The sequence below is a fragment of the Aphelocoma coerulescens genome, chromosome 9, assembly GCF_041296385.1.
Source record: "Aphelocoma coerulescens isolate FSJ_1873_10779 chromosome 9, UR_Acoe_1.0, whole genome shotgun sequence".
Classification (NCBI taxonomy): Eukaryota; Metazoa; Chordata; class Aves; order Passeriformes; family Corvidae; genus Aphelocoma; species Aphelocoma coerulescens.
In genome coordinates, this window is record NC_091023.1 from 19,019,760 (window position 1) to 19,046,507 (window position 26,748).

The 26,748-nt window shown below is 38.7% G+C and overlaps 1 long non-coding RNA gene across 8 annotated transcripts in view; it reads right to left on the minus strand.

Moving 5' to 3' along the window:
- The window catches only part of LOC138114711 (uncharacterized), a 316,350-nt gene that overhangs the window by 61,718 nt on the left and 227,884 nt on the right, over positions 1-26,748 (minus strand). For 5 of the 8 annotated variants that reach the window (XR_011152737.1, XR_011152736.1, XR_011152741.1 and 2 more), the window contains 4 exons: positions 10,323-10,471; positions 5,218-5,395; positions 4,587-4,718; positions 3,806-3,876 (listed from right to left, as the gene is read on the minus strand). This is a non-coding gene — a long non-coding RNA (uncharacterized lncRNA). The remainder of the gene's footprint in view (positions 1-3,805; positions 3,877-4,586; positions 4,719-5,217; positions 5,396-10,322; positions 10,472-26,748) is intronic. The other 3 variants (XR_011152739.1, XR_011152742.1, XR_011152743.1) reach the window with 2 other exon arrangements.

Here is a 26,748-nt window from a genome sequence, read left to right on the forward strand (position 1 = left end):
GAATCTATTTTGCACTGTTGGGTTTTTCCTTTGGGGAAAAAATAAAATTTAAGATCAATCTCTATGCCAGAAAATGTGGACAATGAAAACAGATGTGAGCATTGGCTTTTTTGGCCCTACCTTTGGGAAAGTGCTTCAAGAAACAGAAATTTTTCTTCAAGGAAAAATTAAAATTATAATAAACTCCTGTTGAAAAAAACCGTGTTCATCTGATTCATAGTTTTGATGATTAAAACCCCATTTTCCCCCCACTATCTTGAACTCCAAACTGTCAGGCTAAGGTACTTGGGTTTTCCCTAACACAACAATAAAAGCAGAATCTGTAGTAATAACCAAGACCAAAGATAGCCTCCACAGAGTGCTCACAGAAGCAAAATAAAAATCAAAACTGCTGCAGAGAATAAACAAATACTGCGACAGCCAAAGCTTTATGATGGCTTGAAGGCTCTACCTGCTGATAAGCAGCTGCTTTAGGTACTTCTGTGGCCTCTTTACCATAATATCTTAAAACTTCACACCTAAATGATCACATTTTCAGAGAGGCACTATTCATCTCAATTGTACACTAGGGGAGTTGAAGCAAACACAAAGATTAAAGGCTTTTCTAGCAAGGTCTTCAGGTACTTATATCCTGATTGTTTTCAAAGGGAAGGTAGGAGCCTGAGTATCTTCAGATTTTCTAGGTCTGTGTGACTGTCTGGAGGCCACGGGGCAATGATGTAGCAGAACAGGAAAGAATTTTAGCAGGAAATTTTATCCAAATTTATTTTTAACTCTGGTCTTCCAGCTACTGTTTAATACCAAATCAATTAGATCATCTTCCTTGTGTTTCATATCATCCTTATTTCCAAATCCTGCCCTATGTCTCTAACTCGGGTACAAATACACAATGTTGCCTTGGAAAAAATGCTCTTTATATCCCTTTGCAAGGTAGAGACACCTGTCATATCAATGCTGCCACAGACATGGCTCTATAAAAGTATAAATTGCTGAGACTCTTCATCAGTTTTCATTTTGACCAAAGGGCTTGTTGGACACAGCAATTGGTAAGGACACAGAGCACAATGATTTGTATTAGAGGAAGTAGTTGCCACCCTATAACATTTTAAAGGTTTAAAATTGAGAAATGAATTTGCATTAACTTCTGTGTCATGATATCACTTGGGACAAATACTCATAGTGTATTTTCCATCATCTCCAACTCACTGTTTAATCTATTTGTATTCCACATTGTTTCCTGGTTTTGTTCTGTATAACATACAGAATAAAGAGATTTATGCAGCCAACATTTAAATTTTTGTAATAACTATTATAACAGTAAATGAATATGCGTAATAATGACAAGTTGATTGAATGTAGAGTTTGCATGTACAGTGTTCAAATCTTGCATGCTTAACTTTTGGATGGACAAGGAGGCAGATTGCTTATATTAAGTGGTTTTTGACATGCTATTCAAGTTTACCAGCAGAACAGGGAATTTCAAAGGCTTACACTTTTCTTCCTTACTTCTGCTGGTCCTCACAGGAAGAGACCAGGGTCTTCCAGGCATCTGTGGACCCTAGGAAGAAAACTATTAACTCACATGCTTAAAATTAAGCAGTGTTTGGAGGTTTGTTGAATCAGAAAATACAGGCTTACATTAGTTATTTGATGAAATTAATTTTTAAATAACTTCTTAGATGAGTGTAAATTGGTTGTAATTGTAAACTTGGCTCTATTTCACTTAGTACTCTTTGCTTGGGTAATGTGTGCTTTGACATTATTTCCATTTTACCACACTACTAATGTGCACTAATCATGTTTTTTCTTGTTGTAAGTAAATAGCTGGGGTGTTGCACAGAACTGTTTGATCAGTATAGCATGATTTAAGAGAATGGTTATGCCTTTATTTATCTCGTAATCCTACTTAACATCTGTATGAATCATTACAGTAAGGTGTGTGTTAACAGCAGCTTCCACATACACATTTGTATATATACAAAAGTTAAAATATTAACTGCCTTTTATTTCAGTAGATTTAAAGTGTCACTGTATTTTTCCATTCAAGCAAAATACTGAAAATGTTTCACTTATCATATGTGTTTTCTCCCCTCACTGACTTGTGCCTCACTCCATGAGCAATATCAAACCGTGTTGCATGATTTGAAAATTGTGAGCCTTCTGCTTTTCAAACTCTCGTGTGAGAAAAAGGCCACTTTTGTAAGCTCCCTGACAATATCCATAAGGAAATCTCTTGGGAATAAGAAGGCATCTTGAAAACAGACACCACCAATCCCATTTCAAATCTCATGTGGCAACAGACCAAGCTGGTTCTCTGCACACCTCATGTATGTCTGGACTGTCTGCCAGTGGATTTCCTGCACCCCAGACATGCATTCTTGAGAACTGGGGGACACTGGAGGAGGGAGATAGCCATGTCTTAAGAGAACATTGCATAGATCCATTCAAGTGAGCTTCTCTGGTCTCTTCTTTCCTTCACCATCTCCCTATCTTTGCTCTTCCATAGATTCCCCAGACAAAATTTACCTCTATGTTGATTTAACTGTTCCATCCTTATGGCTTGATGAAATGCAAACATTTTGTTTTGCAACAGGCCTGTCAGAATTTGATTTGTCAGGCTTTGCATAGAAAGAGGCACTAAACCCCTATGATTTCTTCCTTCCCTACTACATGTCATGGGCTACAAACTCTAAAGCAGTAGTACCATGTCTTCACTTGATGCCAGTTTTCTTTTCTGGCTTTTTGCCGTAACAGATTGCACAGATTGGCACTTCTCAGCAGACCACACAGGAATTACACACTATTACACAACCCTGCTGCTCCATATTGTAAATACTTCTCTCCATCATTTCAGTCACCATCTCACTCTTTTGTATTTGGCTTGAATGTGCTAATCTTGAGTTCCAAAGTGTTAATTGCAACCTTGAATATGAAGAGCAAGAAGGAGAGGAGAGTCACAGCTGAAAAAGAAGAGGTGCAGACTCAAGGGGTGTGTATGTTGAACAAGATGCAAGCAGTTGTGTACCTTGTCTGTGACCTGCCAGCAGGGCCTGGTTGCCTGCAAAAACCTCACCTCAACACTAACACATGTCCCACACATTAGTTCTAGTCAAGAGCCACAAGACAGGGTAGCAGGAAAATGCCACTGTAAGTCCTGGGGTGCTCTGCTTGGACGAAACAGGATCTTCACCCCAAGGTGCTCTGGAAATCCATCATTTCAGTCCTGAAGCTCATTCAGTAACTTGCCTGCTGCCCCTCTCACCTTAACCCTGACACAGACCTACTTAAAACAGAGGCCATGTTTTTAAAGATCTCAGTTCCTACTTAAGTCCATATGTTTCAGGCCAAAATCCTGATCATAGAAGTTAAAGGAATTTTATCCATTGATTTATGTGGGGCAGAATTTTATGTTTGATAGTTTATTGCAGAGAAACTCTTTCAAAACTTGTGGCATTTCACCTGCCCACTGGAGTTTACTTTCCAAATCTTGTCCACTACTGACAGCAGAGACTAAAATTTTTTGATAGTCACAGTAGAAACCACATCTTTCATACCAATCATATTAGAACATATTAGCGAATAACCAACAGGAACATTAGATAACTGATAATCGCAGCTTGTATTTGCATAGTACAAAGCTTTTCATCCACCCAAAGAAGCTTTGAGAAAGATATAGGCCATAATCAATGGAGTTAGCCAAAATAAACATGTCCATATTGAAATGATTAAAAAATGATTTTAAAAAGTTTTAAAAAATTATACCCTCTTGTAAAAGCAATTTATTTTATTTCCCTTCCCTACTTACCAAATTTGAAATATTTCACAATGGGAAAGAGAAAGCTATTAACAAATGCAACTTCTAGTGTGTTTTCTTTTCTGGAGAAAAAAAGGGAGAAAAGAAAAGAGAAAAGGTTTAAAAGAATAGTACCCTTCCCATAAAACATTATTCAGTTCACATTTCAAAATGCAAGTTCAGACTTTCAGTAATTTCTCCTCTCGTATATAAAGTGCATATAAAATACTCTTTTAAGATGAAGTTCAATGCTGTTCAGTGGGCACATATAATAAGCAAGTGCACTGGGGTAAACCTGCATCTGAATCATTAAGTGGTTGCTAATAATGTTGATTATATTCATTATTAAAAACTCACTGTATAGTTAGCAAGTGAAATACCCCAGTCTTGTCAGCCTGAACCTGATCTCAGCTGTATGAATCTCACCCACTTTAATGGAGCAGAGTCAAAAAATATTCTACTGTAATGACTTATAAAAATCAGCCTCTCTTAATTTTCAGGCACATTAAAAAATGCATCAAGCCATGCATCCCATGATAAAGAGTTTCCCTTTTATAGCTGAAGGATAATAATTTCAAGCTCTTGAAAACATCTTAGAATAACTGATCAAGCCCCGAGGTTATGTACAAGCCACATTTTCACAACAAATATTACTGTAAAAATTGTAAAAGGCACTGAAGAGAGTTTCACTACAGTTTGGAGCTTACCTACATGAAACCATCTAGAAAGGTCAATTTATATCCCTGAAAGTAGGTGATATTTACACCCTGCAGTGAGTAATTCCTGAAATTACCTGCTTTTCCAGAGAAACACTGCAGACACTGGTCAGATTTTTCAAATTTTCAAGTATGTCTTTCTGAGTCCCATTATTATTTTCAGTTCAGCTCAGCTGAACATAACAGTTTGCCTCCTCTTTAATGATGCACTGAGTATGAAAAAAAGTATGCACTGAGTGTATGGAAAACAACATACACCAGCCTTTTCAATCGCATCAGTAATACTGCCATTTTCTGAATTTTATTAATTTTAATAGAACTTTTAATTAATTTTAATTTAAATAGAACCTTTAGATTAATTTTAGTTTAAAAAATATTCTTTTCTATTTCATCAAGGCACTATTTATAATGAAGTGAGCCAAATAAGAACCAAATTATTTTCTCAGGCGTGTGTACAGTATCACTTATTAAATCCTCTGCCTGCAAAGCCATTGAATTGTTCACATATCTCACCCAAATTAGTTTAGTCTTAACATAATTCTAAAATGATTTTTAATATTTGCTTTAACAAATATTGTCATATTTTGAGATATAAATTCAAAATAGAAGAAAATAAGTTTAGAGTTTTTCTACTTCATTGATAAGTAGGTGATTGTTTCCTGGTACATCCCATTCCTTCCACACTCTGTGCCAATCCAGAATTGTTACCTGCATTAGTTTCCTCTAGGCAGAAGATGCTGTTTTCCAGCAAACTAAATGAAAACTCCTTTAAGTGCATTGACATGGGAAGCAATTGCTAAGAGAATATCTTTCTTATTTTGTCTCACACTGCCCCAGGGCTGGGCAGACGACAGTTGTGATGTTTCTCATTGACTGATTATAAAACCTGGTAAGAAAAGAGGAAAACCTTTTAATGAGGTGAAATCACAATCCCTTCTTGAGTTACTGGGTGATTTACCTCACATTGCTAATGCAGTTATATAGATATGTTTTTTTCCTTTAAGATGGGAATTCAATATAGAACTGCAAGGTGATTATATGATTTGAAAAGAGTTTCTAAGTAGTATTTACAGGCTACCCTTGCTGTGTAACAAATATTCATCCAGAAGAAAAAGTGCCATAGGGAATATACAGATAGCCAGATTACAAACAGACAGACATGCAAATTAGAGATAATCATTAAGTTAGTAAAAAATATCACTTAGGAAAAGAGTATCAAGTGAAGAGATGACTACAAACAATGGTAAAAAACAAACAGAAAAGACAAATGTCAGCATTTTTAGGAGGAAGAGACAGAAAATAAGGCTAATTAAAATGGTGGTAAGATGAGAAGAGGGCCAAGAAAACAGAGACATGAAAGAAGAGTAAATACTTGAAGTATCTCTGAGTTAGCTACCAAATGAAAGAAGTCAGGAAGCCACAATGATGGTCACAAAGAAGGAAAGATATCAAGAGGGAATCAGAAAAGATGGACATCAGCGGATATTGTTTTCTTTGAAGAGGATGGCAAAATCCTCCTCGGAGATCAAAGGAAGCACAAAGGAAGTGAAAGGATTTATTGACCAAGTGTCATCCTTAGCTCACATACTCACTTCTCTAGCTAGAAAATAAGTGAAATTCTTGGTCTTACATAATATCTCAGTTAACTACAAGCAGAATGTCAGCTCAGAGGAGCCTGTAGACAGCAAGAATATCTAACACTTTCTTGAAACTCCTATAAAACAGCAAAAGGAACTTCCTGAGGATGCCAAAGAAGGTCATCTTACACTTATTTTGGAAAACAATTACATAAAGTGTTATATGAGAAGAACTCTTACATTGGAGCAAAGTTGAAAAGGAAAAAGATTACCTGTTTAAAAAGGTTAAGTTTGAGCCCTTCTGTGCTACCTTTACTGACATTTAAGATTAAACAAGAGATTTCACTTTTGTAACAGTTCTGCCTGGAATTTTAGTGAAGCCACAATCTTGTGTCTTATTAAGTTTCACACAATTTATCACGACATCATAAATGCATGACTTCAACAAACAAACTATACCTGAAAAAAGCTGTTTGCATTTCCAAGGTCTCTAGTAGATTTAGATAGCTCCTTAACTAAGAAATTATTACCATGCTAGCCATGATAATAACAACAACATGAATGTGTTTTCTTCATTAAAACTTTCCTCCATGGAAATGCAGTCTAAAGACCATAGGGAATGTGCTGCTATCCAGGTCTATGTACAAGTGTGCTTTGTGCAGGGGTTATGTTGGTAGCTGTATTATCTGTGCTACACTTACACCCAGCCCCAGTAACACTGAGGATTTATTATGCTGAACATCACAAACAGAAAATGCCAAGGTAGAGTTTCTGCCCCACAGGGCTCCGTCACTGGGTAACTCAACAAAGAAAAGAAAAGATACAGAAAATAGGGATGAAATGAAATTTTCAAGGTCCTGCAGTGAATCAGATTCTCCAGGAAGACAGTGGGGATGTGGTAACTTTGGTGCCATTTTTCAGGAGGGTACCAGCATCTAGGCTGATGAAATTAAAGGAGGATGTCTCAGTGTTTGCCACACCAGTATTCTTTCCTCACAGTGCTTTCCTTTAGTCAAATCTTTCATCTGTTTCCCTCTTGTCCTTGCTCAGGTGCCTCCTTTTGCTTTCCTTCTCTTCATAGTTGCCTTATTTCCTCTCTTGTACCCTTCACCACTCGCTCCTGGGGCAGGGTAGCAGAAGAGAGAGGGATTGGGATTCTCTTCCTGGTAAAAGCTCAACCCTAGTAAGACAGACTTGGGCAAAGTACCAAGCTCCTATTCACAAAAACATCTTGCTGGACAATTGTACATCTAATTTGCCATTTGCACAGGCAAATTTATTCCCTCATAACCAGGACAATTATTTGTATGAGTAGGTGCTGTATTATGGGAATGAAAATCAGCACTGAAGTGATTTTATTTAGTCTCCCTAAAAAAAATGGTGTCAGATTTTGTATACATTCATGACACTTGTCTTACATTGCCAACCATCAGTAAAGTTAGTGATTGTCATTAGGAAAAGAATCAAACATTGACTGACAGTAAAAGCTAGTAAAATATTCACTTGTCAGTAAAAGTGGCAAGATAATTTAGAACTTTTCATTGCTTTGGCATAAGTTCCTGGACTATTTGAGTACTTTTAATATCAAAGGGCTTTATTTATCATAGTTGAAATGATGGGTTCTATAAAAATTGACACATATGACCATAAACAGAAGTAGCAAGAATCCCAAATTACCTTGAAAAATGTACTCCAAATTGCACAAGTTAAATCAAAATTTGAAATCTAGATATGAGTGGGAAGACAAAATGCAACTGGAAAAAGTTGCCCAGAGAAGGTGTGAATGCCCCATCCATGAAAGTGTTCAAGGTCAGTTTGGATGGAGCTCTGAACAACATGGTCCAGTGGAAGGTTTCCCTGCCCATGGCAGGAGAATGAAACTGGATGAGCTTTAAGGCCCTTTCTAACCCAGGCCATTCTATGATTCTATGATGATTCTATGATTCTATGATTCTATGTGTTTGAAAGATTGTTTAAATTGAGTAAATATTTTGAGGAGTGTATTTTTCCCCTCTCCACTGAGGATCATGTTCAAAATCAAACAATTTAGAAACCTGTGTCCTTAGTCCTTTGCAAATGTACCCTCTAATGTTAAAGCATGGGTTGCACAGGCTTGGACACAGTGGTGATTGCTTCTAGGTATCAGTACCTGCATTCCCTGTGACCACCACATGAATTAACAAGGCAAAGTTCAGTTTCAACACCACTGCTTGACTCATTACCACAGCCCTCCTAGTAAGTGAGGGGGAGGCTTCACAGGGGACCTGCAAAACAGCTGCCCTCTGGGTGTCTTGTTTTGGTGGCCTTTTCCATCTGTTTTACCTGTCTCCCTTTCTGAATAATTTATTTCACCATCTCCCTAAGTACAGCACCTGGCCTAGGGCTAACTCTTTCACCTAAATTATTCAGAGCTGAAAACTCTTTGGTTTATACTCAGATAATGTAATGACTTAACAGGACAAAGCCCTTACCTTTGAAGCAACTGTGAATGTTTCTAGGCTCTGGACTCTGTTAGCAGTTTGAAAGGTTGGCTGTGTAAACTATGTACAAAAGCACCACAGAAATCCTTCCTCCTCAAACATCTTCAAAGCCTCTTTCAGAAGCTAAAACTTTCCAAAGCAGGGTTCTTTTACCTTGATGCCTCTCTGCCACATCTCAGTCCTGCAGGAAGCCAGAGGATGCCTCCGTGTGTGTGCACTGCAGCTGGCTTGTCCCTAGTCTTTATGCAGGAAAAGACACTGAAAATTGGCTGCAGGGCTGGACTTTGTGCATGTCTGTTCTCTTCACAAGCAGGTTTTTGTTCAGAAACACCAAAACCCACCCCTGTGCAGTGCTCCCATCCATGTTCCATACTTCACTATCTTTATCTTATGAACTCTACAGTTAAAATAATTCCTCCCTGCCTCTGTTCCTAATAGCACGGAGAGCTGCCACGCTCCAGCAGAAAGGGGCTGTACAAGGTCCTTGCCCTGGATGCCACAAACCAGCTGCTCTCAGACTGAAGGCTCACCGGTAATTTTGGGTGCAACTTTTTGACTATCCCTGTCTGTACTGACTGTGGCTGAGGGAAAGATCCAGATTGCTTTTAAACATTTGTTCCATTTGTTTTCCCACAATGTTTCCACTGTTTTTAGCCTTTCAATTATGCTCAAAGAGCCTGTGATCAGCAGTTTTCTCATTACTTTTGAAAATCTTGTATTGATTGTTTGGAAGAGAATCAATACAAGGAGGTGATCTCCTATCTTATGAGATACTTGCTTCAGCAAGTGTCTTTATTTCTGAAGGAAGTTTTGCTTTATCAAGGGCATAATTTAAGATTCCAAATCCAGGGATATCTTAAAGCCTTTCCCACTTCGGGTTAAGAGGGAATGATAATTTGTCCTGGGTGAGAAAATGAATGAACAGAATATTCATAAATGAAGGAACAGTTTTTGAGGAGGCTGTTTCCAAATGGCCCTGCAGTAAAATATTTAAAAGTTAATTAATGCAATTTCTATCTGGGTTATTCTGGATTTACCTCAGTGTCACAAAGACATGGGAAAAGAAAAAGAATTATTAAAATAAAATCAGTTTTGGAAAATCAGTGCGTTGTCACTTCTACAGTCAAGAAATTCCAAATATTTTTCACATTAATTTACAGGAACCAGCATAGATGCTGTTGAGAGAATAAAAAGAACATACAGTAATCTTTATCCTATCCTACCCAAAGCTAAAATTATTTTCAATTGGATTTTTTTCTACCTAAGTACCAAAGAATTTGACACACTTTGCAGCAACTAGCATTGTCTGTTTACTGTAGGGATGTGCATAATGCCCATCACTGTTGTTCTTATAGGCACTATATGAACTGTTTCATTTTCCTCTGAGAAGTTTATCAAGTATCAGGTATTTGCTTTTTGCTCCAGCTTGGGAAATCAGGGTCATGGATTTCAAATGAAGTGCTTTGTACTCTCCAAGGGCAGTGAGAAAACACAATAGTACAGACAAAATCTAATCAAAGTATTTTGGCTTTTTGCCTCCTTTTTATTTTACAGTGGGAAAAAAAAAATTCAAGGTGCGACTTGAATCCCTTCAGGAGTTCCCTTCCTGTGTGCTCTGGCTCTCGCCAGAAACGCGAGACTGACACAATGATAAAATGTGCTGCCAGGTCCTCTTGCCCATTCAAAGACCCTCCCTCAGGTATCAGGTGCCTTCCCTGAGCTTTGAGGTCAACCAGACACCTCCCTCGAGGCTTACCTGGGCTGAAGGATACATCTACCCGAAAATCCGCTCAGGTAGAGCAGCTGTTATCTGAGCTAGGATCAAAGTCCCCCTCTGCACTCCCGAAAAACATCTTCCAAGCTGGTCTTCTTTCTCCATGATTCAAATGAATGTTGAATGAGTCTCTGGGGACAACAGTTGTTGTGTTGAGGAGTGAGCTGTCAGAAATACTTTATCATGAAAGTTCAGTTCCTTTCAGGGCCTTTTATTATTAATAGTCATCGCTGCAGGGGAGCATTAAACACAGACTCTATTTACTGTACAAATTGATATATTATAAACCACAAAAGCCATCCTGGTGCTTTGCTACTTCACCTTCCTTTTCAGCATGCTAGCATGAGGGAATCTTTAACCTTTGTGTGGCTAGAATACAGACAGTGAATTTTGGTTTAGCATGGCCAGGCTGGACTGTTCAGAGCTGCTGATTTTTTGTGGATCACTGTCTTGAGGAGAGGGTAGAGAACAGTGACATCTGTACTCTATGAAAGGCAAGACATTTTGCTCCATAGTGACACTGAGTTCATCCATACAAAAAGGCATTTATCCCCCTGAAAAGACCACAGGATGTGTCCTACAGGAGCTTATGTTTTTGTACCAGATTTCAAGCAGCTCCCACAGCTTTCTGCTGCCTGCTAGGGCATTGCACCTCATGCAAAAGACGGGCATGTTTCCTGTAGGTGGGTAACAGCCTGATTGCTTCAGCAATAGCCAGTGATAGAGGTGAGGGAATAGCTGCTCTGTGGCATAAGAAAACATGGTAAGATGAGCCCCAGCTGTGGGAAGAACCCAGCCTGGCTCCAGCCCATTGTGGCTGTGGTACCATAGGCAGAAGAGACTTTGCAAGGTCAGTTTGCAGTGCAATGTTGGATTTTAGCGGCTCGGCAGAAAACTCTCAGAAACAAACCGTACAAGGAGCAGTAGAAAAGAAATGCAGCAGGACAGCGACAGCCCACAGGCAGGGCAAGTAACAAACAAAAAAATACCACGTTAAAAAACGGCAGTCTATTGTACTTAGTCAAAGACAGGCCCTTGGCCTTGCACTTTCTGTCCTCTGCACTTTGGAATCAATCTTAAAATACCTCCCAGGTTTCTCAATAAAGCCTTAAAATCCTGCTGAGGAGAGACAAGTCTCTCCCACCGGCCACTGAGAGCAGCCACATGCTGCAGGGCCAGGGGGGTGTATGTGTCACAAAGACATCACTGGGCAAGTTGAGGAGTCACGATCCTGCAAGTGGCACCTGAGCAAGCTGCAGATCATGAAGCATTGACTCAGGGAGCCACGGTGTCACCACACAACGAGGCAGCAGGGGCGACACAGCCTGTGCAGGTGTGATGAGACAGCAAGTCACAAAGCACCTCCTCAGCAAGATGTGATGCCAGAAAGTCACAAGAGTGAGTGACTCTGCAATTTTACAAGAGCTGAAAGCAGTTCTAGAGAGCAGTTTAAGTGCAATGCACTCATGCTAAAGAGGCAGCACTGTATGGCTGACATAGTGTGGCCTCTGTGACATGTCTCAAAGGGCTCATAGTCCAGGGAGAGTCTGTGGGAGATTGTAGCTCTAAACACAGATTCACAGTTGTTACAAATGGGTAGCACCAGAAGAGACACAAGGAATCAGATGGATGTGACACCTCTGTTGCTCCTGCACTCCCTAAAGATGTGTCTCTGGAACAGGTTTGAGGCACAACCCCAGGGAAGGTGGATGGGGGACCCGTGAAGCAGCTGCTGTGTGTGGAGACGGCGTTGCTCTCCAAGGCTTTTGATCTGGTCTCTCATGAATATTGTATTCAGTGGAAAGAGCCAGACAGCAAGGGGGTGGAAAAGACTTCTTTTTAAAGTACAGAACATGTACTCAAAAAGAGTGTTCAGAAGTGCTTCTTCCAACCTACAGTATGCTAAAGATTGGTGCTTGGTACATTTAAAGGATGAGAAAAAAAATCACACCACTCAAGTATAGCAGTGACTTTTTTCAGTTGAAGAGTTTCTGGTATCCAAAAATGTTGTGTGTTCTTCTGACTAAAGTGCTTAATAACAACTAAAACTTGAGCTTTTTCTTAGATAGAAAGCATACTGAATCTTTTCTTGTTACAATAAGAAAACTCAAAAAAAGAGTCCTGTAATTTTGTAACCAGGCTTGGACAAACTTCTGAGAAGGACCACACACTAGATTAGATTATTTAGATTTGTTGTGAGAATAGTTGACATGTGTTCCCTTCCCTTTCACTGTCCAATCTTTGTTGTAAAAGTGGACTCATGTTGTGCCAGTTGAGATTAATATTATAACATGAAAGGGCTAGGTTTGTATCATTTTCCATGCTCGTTACATTCACTGATGTGGGAATAGAGTTATATTCTACCTGAGCCACTTTGTGTTTTTTGGCCAGGATTAACAGCACACAAATACTTCACAGATTTAGGTGGGTAGAGCACCTGCCCATTGGCATCAAATACTGTGGGTGTCAAAGTATCTAAGACTTTCTTTCAGACTGTGAATTATCCTTCAGATTACTCTAGAAGATCTTGTCACGTTCTTTACCCTGACACCTCTTTTGCTCTTTTCTTAAGAGGACATGGGTCATGACTTCTTGCTCTGACAAAAATTCCCCCAAGAATGTGTTCTGTCCCTTCCATTCAAGCCTGTATTCCACTCAAGATATTCTTATTACCGTCATTGTCACTGGATATAGAATTTGTTATGAAGTTTCACTACTCTGTTCACTGGGCACACAACCTTATTAACATGAAATAATGCTCCATCCCACAGCCATAATTTCAAACATCCCCTCAGTGTTCAGATAGGTGATACTATTTGTAAAACAAATTATTAGAAAATTCCATTATTTTCACAAGCTACTTTTAAAATCTAATTCTTGGAAAGTGCTATTATAGTGCAGTTTATTCATTAAAAGCAAGACTAATGTTTTATGTATTTTAGGTGTAACTTGAACTCAGAAAATGCCAAACTATTTACATTTATACAAGCCCTTGGAAACCATTTCAAAATGATACAACAGGGAAATAGTTGATACAATGGTTAGATAACATCAAAGAGTGGGTTGGGAACACAAATCATGATCCTTGTGAAAACTGATTCCTGAAGAATTAGCCAAGAGAGTTCCAAGTGCATTTCTTCCTATTTGCTGAAATATAATGTTTGTTCTCATTCTTCAGGTAGAACCTGGCAAGTCTATATTTGTACTTGTTGATCTTTCCCAACATAAATCTCTCCATTGTAGTCATATCAACAATATGTTTTCTTTACTTTAGTAAAAAAATTTCTTGTAACATATGCTCTTTTAGATTCAGTGTGCAGTATTTATCAAGTTATTGAGGTTACAGAACATTCAGTATAACATGCAAAGGACAATGGAACTTTGCACAGGTGTAAAATCTCTCTGATCTTCTTTTGCCAGCAATTAAAAACCACCGAGAGGTGTAAGAGCCCTCTGATCATTCTTTTACTTAAAAGAATGCGTGAACTTTACTGGAATATGTCCTAATAAGCATGATGATACATCCTTAAGCATAAGACCCACACTGCTCTTAAAACCTCTTTAATGTAATCAAGTAACAGACCATATCTCCCATTTCACTGAAATAATGCCTGGATACATAACTGCTCCTATTCCGAAATGGACACTGCAATTTCCTTGACAAAACATCAGCAAATCTTTGGGTACTAATCTTCATATATATAACCTTTTATTTAATAATTTACTAGGCAGGATTCGAGAGGAAGGATTGAATATGAAGTCACCATTTTCAGGGAAAAAATTACCTGAAAAGCTATATACACAACTGAAATACACTGACCAAGACATACCAAGGTGCTTCTTACTGACATGTCATAGAAGCAAGACTCTGTCTAACTCTCCTAACTCCAGGTAAAACTCAAGAGTTTAATGTACTCATCACCATTTGGGCTGGAATTAACTGGGATGCATTTGAACAGAAGAAGATTTATTGAGTTTCTCACAGATTTAGCCTGACCCCACTAGGTATGAGAAGTTATTCGGGATTTGCTACATAACCAAAAAGAAGAAGAAATTACAAACTTGGATAATTCCTATCTGAGTTACATACAAAAAAAAAAAAAATCAAAAAAAAAAAAAAAAAAAAAAAAAATCAAAATTCCCCTTCAGATATGAGCAGGAAGTGCTTCTGGCAAAAATATCAGCCAGTCTATATTGGGAGTCTAGAGACTCTCACACAAATAGTGAGTGTTCTTCCAGTTGGGTCAAGAGTTACTTTTCCAAGTAAAAATAGGAAAGCACCTCAAAAGGTATTTACTCGTATTTTCATAGTGCCAACAGCAGAATTCATAGAAAAGACGTAAGTCCTACATGAAGATCTCACCATCTAAGATAATCAAATTGTGAAGGAGATGAAATCACTATGTACTGCTTCAGAAGTAAACAATAAATACCAGATATACTGAAGAGCTGATTGTGTACCCACTAACACAGTAATAGATATTTCTCTCAAATAAGCCATTTAATTATTTACTCTTTTAACTCTTGATAGAAAGTGTATGCCCATGCATATCTCATAATATGTGCAGAATGCACAAGTGGTCTAAAAAATATTTTTTAAATAATCATTGAATTATGCTTTTGGAGAATTAAGTATGAAACTTGGAATGTGAAACAAACAAATAAGACAATTTAGAAAAGATTAAAAACAATTGTTCTGTTACCTTGGCAACACATTCAAGGTACAGCCAATCAGCAAAGTTGATGCATTGTTTTGACATACATGCACATATTTCTAACATAAATAGCAACAGAGACTTAATAACAATAGGTTTTAAAACTAGGAACTGATGTCATTTTAAATGTGTCAATCAAAGAAACCTATGAAAGTGTTTCTTCTATCAAACTGACAGTAATTCCATGCTGGAATGGCTTTATAAGAAATAGCAGACTTCTGACAGGTCATACAGAAGATGTAAAATCTGTAATTACATTCTAGTTTCTTGGATTGTGTCCTTTAGTATGTCTAAAAAACTTTGAGAAGAAAATAAAACTTGAAGGCTATGATATATCATTCATTTCCGTAAACAAGTAACAAAAAGAAGAGCAGCATATCTGAGAATGGAGATGAAATATCAGACTGAAACAATCTGCCTAGCCCTCAAAATAGATGCACTTAAACTTCTCTTATTTTATGATTGACTGGTGCCAGTGAGGTTCTGCAGTGTAAGTTTTCAAGGATACTAAAAATTAACAATAGGAGAAATGTACAGAGGAAGATTGCTGATGGGATACAGAGCCTTTCACCTCTCGGTCAGTGGTTTGAATCTGGGCTGTGTCAGCAGTAACAGGAAACCATTACTTTTTGACATGTGTCAGAAGTGTGTGTGGAAGGAGTGCATCAGCCATCCTCCTCCAGACCTTGATGGATACGTGCCCAAAAGTGACCCTCAAAATGAGAATTCTTCGTGACAGCCTAGAAATAAAATTGGTGTCTCCACCCCTTCCCAGGGAGCACTGTCCCATTGTCCCAACCCCTCAGTCTAAGACCACACTACTATGGGCTGGCCTTTGAATCAACACCATGGGTAGAGAACTTCAGCTCTAATTGAGCAACATTTAAAAATCTCATTTACAACTAAAATACAGTTGAACACATTAGTACATTTCTTCATGGGATCAATAGTCTTCAGGAAAGCTAGGGTTTTACCTTAGATCTTCCTGCTTTCAAAACCCTAACTTTAACAAAAAAAAAAAAAAAAAGGAAAAAATGAAAAGAAAAAAATAAGGCACACATTCATAAAATCCTCAGATACAGAAACAAGCACCTTATTCTGTCATTGGGTGGGATTAAGTTACCCATTCTGGCACATCATCTTTTCTCTTTGACTTTTTCCAGATTTATATGACTCTCATCATAGCAAATGCTCAGAGAGAGGAATTTCCGACTGGAACACATTGAAAATAGAAAGGAAATAACTCACTATAAACAGCACTGAGGAGAAACAAGTGAACATGCAGGGTACCACACAATCCTTTGTCAGAACATGAGTGGTGTACTTTTGTCTAGCAGCCATTATCTTTCCTTAAGAAACACTGACTTTTACTTGGAATTTCAATCTACATTTTGATTGATTTCTTTTTCAGGATATAAGAAGAGTGATGGAAAGGACTGGGGATAAGGACAAGGAAGAATTGAACAAAATAAAAAGTTTCCAGCCATACTGTCAGGTTTGGTAAAAAACATGCTGGGGATTAACTGTTTCAGTGCTGTGGGACCTGCAGGGTAATGGAGGCAAAAGAGATGGGAAGTTTCCTTGTGCATCAAACTCACAAGGCTTTATACTGCCAGCCTTGTAGCAGAATCTCTGTACCCAAAACACTGCTGAAGTGGGGACAACCACAGTCAAGACCTGACAACAAAACAATACTACACAAATATAGTCCTTAAAACAAATGTTTTAGCCATAAATTACCAGTTCCCATTGGTGGTACTTGACTTTCCGCAACATATTTTATGGAGCCCGAGGTGAGACAATTCCAACCTGACACATTGTGAATATATTACATCAAAAGATTTTTCTTCAAAAAGTCTACTTGTTAGAATTTGATTGTCAGGTCAGCTTGGACCTGAGCTTAATACACTGTGCAATATGTGTATCTCCACAGTCAACATGCTCCCTATGTAGATAGATACTTTATCTAGACAAGTGCAGGTTCTTCTAATCAGGGTTTGATTCCTCTCCCTGGTCTTTCTGCTTGAAATTCAAATAGCAACACTCCTCTCCTTCCTTCTGATTAAGTATTTTCATAACTACTTTTGCACACTGTTTCTCACATATTTGTTCTATGTATGGAAAAGAACATATGGAGCCAGAGGTCTGCAGAGAGGACTGAGCCCTGGGACTGATGGAGATAAACTAACTGTATAATTTTTAACTGGAAACAGAAGAGTAAATTCTTTTAGCTAGAAGTGGAGCAGAGAACTGTCTATGACAGCCTGATCACCTTTATCTCAGAAGCCAATAATCTCACACTGTAACTCCTGTCATTCATGCTACAACATTAGAGAGACCAAGGCTTGATCTAAGAAGTTGCCATGGCAGAGAATCCACAATGTCTCCAGGTATCACAGGTTAATTATCCTCCTTAAAATATAATTTATTCTATTAGGAATGCCTTTAGTTTCCATTTTCAAGCCACATATCATTATATCTTTTTCCTCTAAGACTGAAAAGTTAACTAATAGTAAAAAACCTCTACACTGTTTAATGCTTATAGTCACCTCTTAAGCCAAGCAGAGAGTTATATATAGCAGGCCTAGTGAGGAGGAGGAGGAGGAGTTGTATATGATGAGGATTGTATAGGAGGCAGCAGGAATTCAATAACTGTACCAGAACATTAACATTTTTCATAATCCATAAAAAGATGGATGTCTTTTATAGAACTCTGGTACATGCATTTTCTTGTTTTATCAAACATTTCAAAAATATAAATGAGTGCTGAATTATATTTCTATAAACTTAGTTAGAATTTACATCTTCTAGAGTCTCCTCCCATACATTTAAATCCCCATCCCACACTTTAATATTTTCTTTTTCCTGCTTTTTTCCTTTTACCCATTATTTTCATATTAAGAAGCAGTGATGGATCTAGGAGAACTCTGTGTGACTCACTGATAAGTCTTTTCCTCTAGAAAATTGCTCTTGTAATTGCTCTAAAAGCAAAGCCTCCAGAAGTGATGACTCAGTGCAGGAGGTCGGACCAAGCAGCACTGCTGAGCAGCAGCAAAAGATGGATCTGGGGGGGTCTAACAAAAGCTCTGAGTGCCAGCAGAGTCAAATTGGCTGATTAACAGCACACAGGAGATACAATAAACACAGGGGTGCCAAGGCAAGCCTCGTTGTGTCTGTCCTGAGCCACATCTGCACTAAGGGACACAGATCTGCTGAACTGAATATTCTGCAGGTATTACCTCATGCTACTGAGCAAAAATCCCTTCCATTCCCCAGTATCAGTAGCTTAAGCTTTGCCAGCCTGTGCACAGGAGTTCATGGGAATCCACTGCTGTGCTGCTTACTAGTTATTTCCATTACAAAGTCCCTCAAGAGGTTCCAGTATGGAATGAAGGCTCCTTGGGCTCATTAAACCACCTGGAAACTCCCAAAGATGAAAGAGGTAGTTTTAGTCCTATTAGGTTCAAGGCAAATTTCAAACTTGAACATCAAGGAGGTCAGGCCTTTGTTGCTATTTAAATATAACTGTATGGAAAATGAAATCCTGCTGGAAAAGTGAGTGTAAAGATGCCCAGAAAGGAGAGAAAGCTTTAGTACAGTACTTAAAAAGGGATTTAGTGCATGCTGGCTGCTATTCTGTTAAATGTTTTTTGTAATCAAATCAGAGCCAGAACAAAATGCCACATCTTCTTTTATGAATGGGTTATTAAAGGGAATAGAATAAAGAAATCTGAAGAAAAACTTTCTCGAACAACAATGAACTAAAGTCCTTAAACTACAAAAATTCCCATGAAATTTGCACAAGGTTGTATCTTGTACATATCCCTAAGCCAAACACAAAGAAAATGAAAAAATATATATGTATGCCTCCATGCAGGGGTTCTCCTCTGTCTTTTACAAGCTGAAAAAAAAAAAAAAAAAAAAAAAAAAAAAAAAAAAAAATCATGAAGTTTTACTTCTGGATCTTTCACTGAATTATTCCAGAAGTACAAAGACAACACAGTGCCTCAGTCTGTCAGTAGCAATGGTGCTCAGTGTTTATAAACTACATTTTCTTTATTTTTGCGACCGGAATAGTTTGCAAGCACTGACTAAGCCTTGTGACCCCTGTGTGAAGAGCAGAGCATTATTAAACCCTTCCTCAGCAGACAAGGACAGACAGGCCATGCACATCCAATGGAGACAAGTGAGGAAACTGAGATTCAGGAGAGCTGCTGCAGATTTCCACTTTCACCTCAAGCAGAGCAGTGAATTGCTTTGGCCCAAAACATCACAGTAGTTATTCATTAATTACACTAAGACAAAGCTAGATAAATTTGAAGATATATGCCTCAATTCCTGCGAATTAATGGGAAGAATAAATAAGCATGCTCAGAATATATATCCAAGACACAACAGAGACTGTAGACCTAGAAACATCCAGAGTTATTACCTACACTGAGATTCCTGGTAGTTAGACCCATTCTTTAAGCCATCAGATCTTGTGATTTATGATAGCACTGTAAAATAGTTAATTTCCTAAGCAGAAACATATCTTAATATTATGAACATAAAGTTTTTACTGATGTAATATATTTGCCTTTTCTATGAATAAAGATGAAACAGTGTATAATAGTTGTAATTATGTTGTATAGAAATGAAAAGACCTTAAAGAACAATAGGTCTCTCAAAGTGTTATCTACCCCTAATTGTAATCTCACCTAATGAGCAAGGCATTCTACGCACAGTGGTGAGCAAGTGCCTGTTATATTTTTGACTGCATAGTCTTTACACTTTTCCTTCTCAAACTAATTTGCGACATCCTGCAAAGCCCTGTCTTTCCATAAAGTTGAGCACTATGCTACATGAAACATAGCTCAACAGAAATGTAGGTCAATTTTTAACTGTCTTTCCTTGAAAAGGAATGGGCTTGCATTTTACATGCAAAGGGCCACAGAGGAAAAAATAAATTGTGTCTCATAGTCTTTACAAGTGTGGTAGGTCTTTTAGCTTAAAAGCTGCCAACATGGAAATAATAGGACATTTTAAAGCATGTAAAACAGAACAAAAATGATGAGATAAAATGAGTCTGAGAAGTGTGATGGGTCAGAGGAGCACTGAAGGATGCCGAAAAAGCCCATTCAGGTTAGGTGGGTGGGGGAAGCACAGAAAGAGGGCACTGTGGAAAATTAAAAAGATTTCACATAGCTGGGCTAAAAAGGGGGATTACATAAATAAATAAGCTCCTCACAGTAAGCAATCTCCATAGCCCTGGGTGCCTGACCCACCACTTGGTCCTCCTTCCTTTTATAGGCCCTCCTGATGGAGCAATTTGCTCCAGCTGAGCGCTGCATACCTGGGCTCCCTTGTAATCCTCAATGAGGGCAGACACCTGTGGTAGCTCAGGGACAAAATATTAACCCGTTCCTTCCCAGAGCCTGGGGGATTTGTACTTCAAAAGTAGAAGTCAGAAACCTGGGGAAGAGGAATTGGCTTTTGTGCTAATGCTCTAAGACTGGCCCATGGAAAAAAATGCTATCAGAGATACAACTGCATGGTCAGTATTTTGGATACCAAAGAACTTTGGCTACCAAAGAATTCTTGTTAACTCTAAGTTACCAACCAAGAGAGAAACATCTACAGTGCAAAGCAAAAGAAAGGTTTTTACCAAATGAACAAAATTATTCAGACAAGTTTGGGAGGAGATAGACCAATTGACACAGAGCCCAAAGGTAATTATCACAGAGCTTAATTAAATCCTATCTCATTTCTGGGGCTGTAGCAAAATTTTGTTGTGAATTTGCAGCACGACAAAGTAGGGCGCAGAACTGGCCATTAGGTCTTTCTAGATGATATAAAGCCCTTCACCTCATGAAGGCACACCACCCTCACCCCCAGTTTCTCATCTTACACTTAATTAATTTTTTTTAACCAAAATAAAATACCAAAGGCAAAACAATTGTCAGTATCTTCTGTCTGCCTTGCAGAAAGTACTGCATTAGGAAGCTGACAGCAAAAGTGCTGAGCTCTGTTTCTGCAGGTCTGAAACCCTGGAGTGCATCAGGTACCTGGGGGATTCACTGACAAAGGGGAGAGGAGACAAAAAGGCCTGTTCAGGTTGCACGGCTGGGTAGGGAGGTCCCTGCCCTGACTAGGGTGCTGAAACCTGGCTGTTCAGGGAGAGCTGAAATGTGCAGGCATCTATATGCAGGGATGCTTTCACTAGGAGGGCTCAGGTGAACAAGAAGGGCTGTTTTCCCTCTTCCTCCAGGGAAGTTAAAATAGGCTGTGTGTTAGTGTGGCAGACAAGGGTTTGGCTGCTCAGCCCATGGGCCTCTTCCCCGCCAGGGAGAGTTTCCTGTTTGGTGGTTTCTGGTAACTGACTCAAGACCCCATCACAGGATCTGATTTTCAGAAAGTACAGAGGATCCAATGCACTGAAAATCAGGTCAGATAAAGATAACTCAGAGTTAGATCTCCCAAATCACCAGCTCTTCCTGAAAGCTGAAATCCCAATCCCTTGGTTATACTTTCTGTCTCATTGTTCCTGTGGCATTTCTCAACACCTTCACCTGAGACAAAGCCTTGGTTCTAAAACCCACCCAGACTCTGTGAGACACATATAGGGAACCTTTGAGGATGAATCAAATGAAAGAAAGAACAATTGTTTCTTCCAAGACTTCAGGGTGTTTGGAATCTGTGTCCCTCTTATTCAGGATATATTTATTCATTCTTTTCAAAATGAAAGTCATATTCTTTTGATTTGTGGGAGGGGTTGCTGCAGCCAGGAACTGAAGCCTCCCTTTTATTGTTGCACAAGATCTAAAGGAATAACAACAATTAATAACACCAAAGAATTGAAAGGAAACTGTTTCATCTGAGCACTTAGGTGAGGCTAGGTGGATGAGTCTTTAGCTGCAGGGTCAGGTTTAGGTCACCTTTAGAGCTGGAATCAGGACAGGTTTGCAGTGTTGCACCTGGTCTGCCAGGCTTTGGTGGAGGAGCACAGGCAGCTAAATTGAGCTCTTGCCTCGTGCCCTGACAGCACATTACTACAAGCCATCTTCTCCAGGAAGAATAATTTTTTAATCCTGGGTGCCCCATTTTTTCAATTAAGACTTAGACTCTTCTAAGATGAGGCCCACATTGAGAGATGAGACATTCCAGCAGCTGACATTTAAATAAAGTCACCGAGTTATGCGCATGTACTTGAGGTGAAAACTCCTTGCATACACTGGCCTACTTGAAAAGAGCAGCCCCTTTGTTTAAGTTTCCTGTGTTCTGGTAGCTTTGACTAGAAGTGACACCAGTGCTTCATTTCCTGACATGAAGTTCCTGAAACCACCTCTTCAGTTTAATGTTCCCTGTCTTTAATCCTCTCTTCACTCACTTCCAGACACCTTCAAAGGTGGTCCCCTGGCAGCTAAATGCAGCTTCAAACTCTCCAAAACTTACAAAAGTAACTGGAAATAACTTTTGGTGCTCTGCAATAGTGCTTTATGAATTGCTGTCCATCGCTATTTGATTTGGGTTTTAATTACTTTAAAAGCCTGTGGTTTTCAAGAGTTTAAAATCATTGACTCGATGGGAGGCAAATGAGCATTACAGGACGAGATCTGGAGGATACTGTACCCTAAAGGAACTCCTTTCTCAGCAACTGCTGAACAGCACTAAAGGATAACAGAATCAAAACTGCATTTCTTTCTTGCCCTGCTCTACTTTTTACTGTAAAGAAAGCAAATACTACTTTTGAGCAAAGCAATGTCTTTTGAGAACCTCCAGAGTAAGGACCACTGCAAGCTTACCCAGCTCAAAATGCTTTGCTAATTCCAGAAGTCAGGTTTTGCTACCTTTAAATTCATTCTCAAAGCTAAATATGATCTTGAGGAGCATCAAATATCAGCAACCTGTTATCTGTGACTCATCACTATCACAGCCAGTAGAGTGCTTACAGCTCAACCATAAAAAACTTTTTGACCAAAATATATGCTGTCTTTTTAGGACAAAGTTGAGGATTTGTTGATGTGGATTTTAAATATTCTGCCCTAAAAAAATAAGCAAATGAAAATCAAGTCCAAAGTGTTTTTCAGAATACTTAGATTTTACCCTAAAACAGTGAAATAAGATTTTTTGTTTAACTTTATTTTAGATATCCCAGAAAAAGCAATTGGTTACTAACTCACTGATTTAGCATCTCGAAATCTCCCTGTAAGTGCCCAAGTTCATGTAATACTCCCTTTGGGCTGCATTTTGCATTGTTTGCTTAGTTGTCTGTGAAAGGATTAAAAATTAATAGATTTGGATCATCCTCATTTTGTTTCAATATATTGATTTATACTGGAGCCCTCTTGTCCATTCCCAGATAAAAGAAAGATCTTGGCCTGAAAGATCTTTATTTCAAGCACACAGGAGGAGAAAAAGAGAAGATGTGTCACAGTCCCCCTTTTACAGCAGGGCCACAGAACTTTTAGGTGACTTTCCCAAACTGAAATACCCCCATTTTTGTAGACACCATTTTGTATCTCTAAAAATTAACAGAAACCAGCAGAAATAGGTATGCCTTGGAGGGCCCAGGGAATGCCTGGGTCTCTCTATGTTTAAGCTTGGCAGTCAAAGTAAGTCCTTCAGACTTTTAAACCCATTCCAAATTTTCAGAGCTGCACAGCATGCAACTGAGAGAACAATTTGACCGCAAAGATCAAGATGATGTAAGTATTGTTCAAGAAAAATACAACTGAAAAAGATTCTAAAAAAGTATCAGGGGCACTTTAAAGTATTTCTTTCAAAATAAAAATCATAAAACTACCTCTGTTGACTCCTGCTGTTAATGTGCTTTTATTCAGGCATTTGGAAACAATATTACTTTGCAGAGTAGACAGCTACTGTCAAGGGCAGCTTTCTCATTTGTGGTTACTTGTTATGTACTGTGAGTCTGAGAACTAATAATGTGCATTCTTCAAGATGGCAGAGAAAACAGGCCCCTGACTGCACAAAGAGGGAGAATAATTCAAAATGGTTGGTAACTTTGATGCTTTTGAAAATTTTAGTGAGGTAACTTTTAATTAAAGCTTAAAATAAACGTTTAACTTGTCTTGCCATATGAAGTTGCTTCACAGACATTTATCAGCACACATATATTTAGCAGCTGCCATTCAGTGTAACATCCATGTCTATCATTGTCTACTTGAAGCTCTTTTCATGCACTTCAAGTGTATTATGAAAGAGCAATTTCCTTATTAACGAGCAAACTCTGATTAAGTTACTTAAGCAATTGCCCCACCAAGTACTGAAGACAGAAGACAGATTGTGCAAGGACCCGGCTCAAGAGCACAGTTGAGAAGGACAAGTGAAATTGTTAGGCTAGAAAGGGAAAGCTGGTACTCAGTGCCTCTTCCAGTAGGAAAGATCCAATCCACCCTTTTTGCCATCCTGCAGTGGATGCATACAGCTTCAGCCCAATAGTATCCCCACAAATATATATGTGGACAAGGATGAATCCTCTGGAAAATATTTAACAACTGGGCTGATTCTTAAAATGCATCAAAATTATGATACTATATAAACCTTCTAAAAATTTTTTTTTCATGCTAAATGCAATTTCTAGCAGTAGAAAAAGTACGGTACAACATGGTCTCCAGCTCAATTTAAGTTTCTTACAATTACATTCTGCATTTCTGTTTCTGTTACAATTGCTTTTCTGTTTCCACTTGTGGAAGAAATCCAACGGTACATCATTAGCATTATTCCATATATGCCATAGATGTTTTTAAAGGTCAATTTGTTTACAGGAATACTTTCATTGAGGATTAATGATGACACTGTTTTGACCCCTCTGACCTTGATGGGCAGGAATGTACTTTTCAAGCATCCAGAGCCCCTCTTCACAATTTGTCTAATCCTGCATCTCCCCTGCCCTCACAGGCTATTTGCTGTTAGTGGCCACAATAGACAAGCAATAGTACCATTATAGGCTTCTCTAACAAAAGACTTTCATGATCATTTTCTAGTGGCTTGAAGATTGACAAGATCCCCTCCTGTTACCCAGATGCATTTTCCCCTCCTTCCTGGTGATTTCTTTTCTTGTTTCCAAGGAGGAAAGTGCCTCCCTGAGTAGCGACCTCTCTCTCTGCAGAGAGACCTGCTAGAAACAACAAACATTGCATGTTAAACCTCCTCCGAGAGGGCATTATGTACAAATGGAGTGCCAGATCTTCTTTGATAAGGTGTACACCCGTGGCACAACTTAAGAATCAATTCAATTATAAAGACACAAAAATGCCTTTTGAAGAATGTTCCTGAGTTAGTCAGAGGCAGAGAGTACAGCTTATATATGAGTCTGACTTTGCCAAAGTTATTTCAGGGGAAGAAGTTGCACAGAATTGCTCCAGAAGCCTGATTAACTAACTGGGCTCTCATCTGTTGGTGAAATCCTGAGTGTGGAAAATAAAGCTATCCCCCTGGCTTTATCACATCAGTTGTCCTACAATGCAGTTAGAATTCCACTTTTCTGCAGGTTTTCCTTACTTTCTGTACATACCCTGGGCTATCTGAATAGCATGTTTATTTTTCAGAGATGCAGAACATTTGTACCTCTCACTGGTATGTGAGAGCATGTCTGATAACAGAGCCTTCCATCACTCAGACTGGATGCTCAGAGATTGAGGTGCCCTTTCTCTGCCCCAGAGCAGTCACTTTGGAAAATTTCATCTGTGCCATCTTTGTGCCTCATTTGTAACATGAGCGGGTCATAGTACCAGCCCACACTGGAATATTTTCTGAGGGTTACAAGTATTTTGAGATCCCTCATAAACAGTGGTGCAGATTAAAATAGTAATACAAATGTTAAAGTTTATTTTTTGTCTATGATTCATATGTAGAAGAAAAAAAAGATCAGTGCTGACCTTTTCATATATGGCACTTGACACGGTAATGAGCTTTGGAAGTGTGCAATACACTTTAACATACTCTGGACACTTTACAGGAACATCTAATTGACATGTTAGTGTTTGCTTTTCATTTACTAAGAATAGACATTCCTCTGTATTGTCATTTGTAGAAGAGGAAGAACAAAAAAGCCACAAATAACATTATTTCAAATCCTTGGATCTCAGTCCCTTCTTCTGCTGCAGGGCCGCTGATGTCAGAGGGTGGGGTTGCTGGGTGCCTGCAGGGTGAGGATTGGTTGATTCATCCTCTGTTGGAGCTGAAGGGGGAATCAGCAAAGGATTCCACTGAAGACAGGATGAGTAAAGAAGATTTTGTTCAAATTTCAATTAGGCTTAAAATGAGATTTTATGACACACACAGGGAGGTCTGCACTCAAATTTGGGGTTCATGGTTTAGTTTTGTGTGTTGTTTTCCTGAAAATGTTTGAGAACTGCTGTTGTCACAGGATTTCCATTACACTGGAATGTTTTGTTGTACATAAGACAATAAAGAGTTGGACTCACACCACGAATCCACAAGAAAAGTTAGACCTAATGAGGAGGATCCAACTTCTGCTGAAATCGAACAGCATCAAAATTTTCAGTTGAGTCAAGGTCAACATGTTACTTCTTTACTTTCCTTCATTTGAGCAATTGAATTTATTGAATGTGTCAAGAGACCCATTCTCAGTGAAAAGCTAAGCAATATTCTGAGATCTAGTAACTACATAAACAGAACCTACACAGTGCTGAAGAAGAGAATGAATTGAACTTTCCCTAAATCTGCAT